The sequence below is a fragment of the Schistocerca gregaria genome, unplaced genomic scaffold (assembly GCF_023897955.1).
Source record: "Schistocerca gregaria isolate iqSchGreg1 unplaced genomic scaffold, iqSchGreg1.2 ptg000043l, whole genome shotgun sequence".
Taxonomy (NCBI): domain Eukaryota; kingdom Metazoa; phylum Arthropoda; class Insecta; order Orthoptera; family Acrididae; genus Schistocerca; species Schistocerca gregaria.
The window spans coordinates 7,797,823-7,802,735 of record NW_026061702.1 but is presented as its reverse complement, the minus strand read 5'-3'; the positions used below and the strand labels follow the sequence as shown (position 1 = coordinate 7,802,735).

The 4,913-nt window shown below is 43.4% G+C and overlaps 1 non-coding gene across 1 annotated transcript; it reads right to left on the bottom strand.

Annotated features, from left to right (window-relative positions):
- Positions 1-610: 610 nt before the first annotated feature.
- Trnat-ugu (transfer RNA threonine (anticodon UGU)) lies at positions 611-685 on the bottom strand. The gene has a single exon. It is a non-coding gene; the product is annotated as a tRNA-Thr (tRNA).
- Between the last annotated feature and the right edge of the window lie 4,228 nt (positions 686-4,913).

The window sequence follows — 4,913 nt, the reverse complement described above, 5'->3', positions numbered from 1 at the left end:
TGCATGCCGTTCTGAGAAAATCGTTACTCGAAAAAAAAAGTGTTCAAAGGTTAGGGAAAACATTTAGTTATATTATTACTTCGATTTGCATGAACTGAGTGTTACACATATATTCTTAATGTCGCTGAAAACGAATCTGAAGTCAGATTTTCAATATTCAAAACAGCTAATCCAATACGTAGGGCAAACGATTATGTTTTGACCAATTTTTACCAAAAATGTATTTTCGTTATTTACGTTTAGTCTGCAATTCAAGGAGTATTTATCAGCCCTTCCTCTACCTCTGATTGTTCCTAGACAGTAACTTCCTGTTCTTCTTGGCAGGAAAAGCCGATCTGTCTAAGCTGGATATGCAGCACTCGGCAGCCTGCACTTGATATTCGTCCGTATTTTCGGTGAGTATGTTTGCATGCATTCTGCAGTATGAATCCTTTTGAGCACGTGCGACACGGGACGAGTTATAATCTACATCTATATGGATACCCTGCAAAACACATTTAAGTGCCTGGCAAAGGGTTCATCGAATCACCTACACAACTGATAATTAATTGAAACCGTCAGCTGCCGACAGGTGTTGTTGATATACTTCGATGGGGACAGCTGAAAAGTGTGCCGCTACTGGGACTCGAACCCAGGATCTCCTGCTTACAAGGCAGACGCTCAATCCATCTGAGCTATCGAGGGCACAAATGAACAGCACGACTGCAGGAATTTATCCCTCACACGCTTCCCGTGAGACTCACACCCCGAACCGCCCACAATCCGATTACGTAATGTACTTAATAGGTATTTGTCCATCCACTCATTACTGGCTCACACTAAGGTGACGATTCCCGTAAGATTTCCGGTAGCCTGTGCGCATTCGCACAGACGAAGGTCAATGGCTGGGTGACGTTTAACCATAGATATGAAGATAGTAACTGTTCTAGAAAGAACAGGCGCCACTGACGACCGTGCAGCTCTTCTAGAATACATGATAGACCGGCCGATGTGGCCGAGCGGTTGTAGGCACTTCAGTCGGGAGCCACGCGACCGCTACGGTCGCAGGTTCAAATCCTGCCTCGAGCATGGATGTGTGTGATGTCCTTAATTTAGTTACGTTTAAGTCGTTCTAAGTTCTAGGAAACTGATGACCTCAGATGTTAAGTCCCAAAGTGCTCAGAGCCATTTGAACCATCAGTCCGTATGTTTGCACACTACTTACAGTAACTTATGCTAAGGACAACACACACACAACCATGCCCGAGGGAGGACTCGAACCTCCAACGGGGGGAGCCGCGCGAACCGTGACAAGGCGTTGGACACATGGCGGGTACCCCGCGCGGCTCATGGCAGCCGTGACACTGCTTCAAACAATGGACTGTAGAAACTTTTGTAAAGCACGGATTAAAAAAAAAAAACCTTTCCGTTCCAGGAGTCTAGACAAGTACACCTTTAAAAAATGCAACTACAAAGAAATTGAATTTTCGAACGGGGCAGGGCTTAAAACTTTTAAGAGTTAAATTTTAATGGCCGTTCTCTTGTATGCAAATAGTTTCACAGTAGAAATTTCTCTAGTTTTATTTATTTATTTATTTTTTGCTGTAGGTAAAGAAGGATAGGATTCTGAGAAGGGGGAAGGGGGGGGGGGGGAATCTCGCCTCTCCCACCTTGGAATTCTCAGTACAGAATTTTTATTCATTACGAGATTCTCAGCCACTTGCAGAAGTGATTTCGCGTGATTCTGCAAAACTTTTCCTTTAGCCAATCGTAGCAACTATAGGATTCCGTTCCTGCTGCATGACATGTCTCGGAACTTAAACTGACCAACTTATTTGCATAAAGAGCTAGCTTATCATCCGCTTCTTTACTTACTTAGACCGTTCATGGTCTGCAAAGCATTTTTTCTTTAATCGTTTTTTTTATGTCTTTTATAAACTGCAACACTTTCTAAACTTTTCTAAACTTAACGCCGTTGAAGCATGGTCTTTTGCTGAATGACCAAAAAGCAATGCTGACAGCTGGGGTCCAAGGTTTTTGTTAATCAAGCCGTTTGTATTCTTGTTTGTATAACGCATATTTCTTTATATCTAATTGAGAAGTGAAATACCGGTTTTCGTAGATGCAGATTTAAAATATTTTAATATAACGCAATAAATATTTCATTAAAATTTTCATCCCCTTATGCTCGAAGTTAAAAACCAGTGAAACACGTAGTTTTTAAAAATTGTAACAGATTAGCCGAATACGAATTGTCAGATATGCTTTCATAATGCTTTCATAATGAACCATTTTCAGAAACGTGGAGCCGGATCTGGGGGTGAATTTCCTTCTCTCCGAGACACCCGGCTTCTTCTTCGACTTAGCCGGCAAACAGGCCGAGGACGCCGGGTGGGGACCGAATATGCAGCAGTTTGTGGATGGCGACGTCGTCACTAGCTGTTGCCTTCGTGCGGGCCTCTTGTGTAAAGGGGGAGCCAACCGTGGCCAAGTGAAGGTCTGTATTCCACAGGAACGAGTTAGCATGGCACTCAGATATTTCCACGAGTCGGCGGACGGGGGTCATTTGGGGTTCTTCAAGACCTTGAACCGAGTTCAGGAATACATGTTTTGGCCCAACCTATATCGCGATGGCAGGCGATTTGTTGGCAACTGTGTCCAGTGTAAGCGTGGTAAGCCCGATGTTGGGCTGCACAGAGAACTACTACAGTCGCTTAGGGAGCAGTGTCCTCTGGACCGCGACTCAAAGATCGAAACAACGATCGACGGAAACTGGCGCCAGAAACGCACCAGCTCACTCTATTTCATCCCCTTAGGGGTTGAACTTCCAAAAACACTGAAGCACGTATTTTCTTATTTGTAGCCTTGAAGTCAAATACCAATTTTCGTAGATGTAGCCTTAAAAATACTTTCATAGTTCTTCCATAATTATTTATCTCAAAATAAAATGTTCATCCACTATTTCACCTCATAGAGATTAAATTCCCAAAGATACTGGAACACATATTTCTTTATTTCTGACCTAGAAACCAGATACAAATGTTCGTATGCCTAGCTTCAAAATTACCTTAATAGCTACATGATTCAGAAATCCTTTCATGTCCTGCGTCTCCCCCTTAGAGGTGGAATTTTGAAATATGCAGTATAAGCGGTATAAGATCAACACTCTTTCCAAATCTCAAGGTTTATTTTCCTTGGCGGTCTGGACTGTGTGAGTTTCATAGTAATAGTCCTCCACACACACACACACACACACACACACACACACACACACACACACACACACACACACACACCACTACCAATGCCACCACCACCTCCTGGGGAAATTTCTGCAGACGCCCTTGTTCCACTGCAGTCATATTTTGCCGACGACCTACATTTAGCAGCGTGGGAGGGATAGTGTCGTGCAACAGACAGTATACTCAGTAGACAACGAACTGTTCGTTGTGAAATCAGCGACATATTAACCGAGACTGACACAGAAGGTGCTGAAGGTGAAGCACACTAGACTCGTGTCTACCACGGCTTCAAATAGTATCGATTTACTATGAACGGAAGTTCCGAAAAGTGAGCAAATAATTTTACAGTAAATTCAGTACCGATGGTGAGGATATACAACGAAAAACATTTCTATAAAATTTCAGAAATAATGAAATATTCCACTCAAGTCGCTTGACAGAAAACGCAATGGATATGCTTGCACTTAAGACGGAAGGCCCTACGTGCTTACGCAGGCTTACGACAGATCGCAAAATTCGGCAGTAGGCGTAAGCCAACCTCTTGTGCTGCCATCTGTTATTGATGCCAGGCATCAAGGTCTCAGTAGTACGACCATCCACTGGAGAGTAGTTTGCTTTGTAAGCACTCCGTCTTCAGGCCACGAGTGACCTACTGGGACAGCACCATCCGACCGCCGTGTCATCATCCGTGGAGGATGCGAACAGGAGGGGCGGGGGTCAGCACACTGCTCTCCCGGTCGTTATGTTGGTATTTTTTGACCGGAGCCGCTACTATTGGGTCGAGTAGCTCCTCGATTGGCATCATGAGGCTGAGTGCACCCCGAGAAATGGCAAGAGCGCATGGCGGCCTGGATGATCACCCATCCAAGTGCCTTCAACGCCCGACAACGCACTTAACTTCGGTGATCCCACGTGAACCGATGCAACCTCCGCGGCAAGGCCGTTGCCGCAGATATTTTACAGTAGTTGCTTACGTTTCATAATTATCTAGTTTACGGGGAAAATGTAAAAAAGGCGATTGTCACCGAAGTTACAACTAATCTGAATTTCTGGTTAGTTATCAAGTGGTCTTGTGTGCGAGCCTGAATTTTTCATCCTTTGCGGTGGGAATGATTCAAACCCGTCATGTTCTTCTTATGAAGTGTTCTATTTATTTTGCACACAATGATCGTTTGTAGTTGTCTTGAGTTACTAGGTTGATAAATTTTTGTTTGGCGCACGTATCATAACAGAGATTTGCGCTTAATGGCTGAAGGTGAATTAGCGTAATGAGTAGTAGCGAATGTTACAGTAACATGTTTGTAAATTATTTCAGGTAAATTACGTTAGTCGTGTAATATTATCCGTATACCAGTACAGTATATGGGCCAATTACGTTAGTCATGGAATACTACCGTATAAGACTATGTCACCTTGGTGTCCCGGAATTTGCTTCAATTTTGGAATCCACGAAAGAACTGGAAATTTTCCTTTACACAGCTTTCCATATAATTTCTATTACAGTGATTCAGTCTTGCCTGTCACTCGACTTTTCTGACTGTGAAATAAATTCTATCGCTCAGGTGCTTATTACCTCTTCGTGTTTCCATTTGCCGATATTGCGCATAAACACATATCTCAAAGTTGCTATGGACATTGATGGAGCGACACACTTTTCTATGGCGACACTGCAGTTTATAGATAGAAAAACCG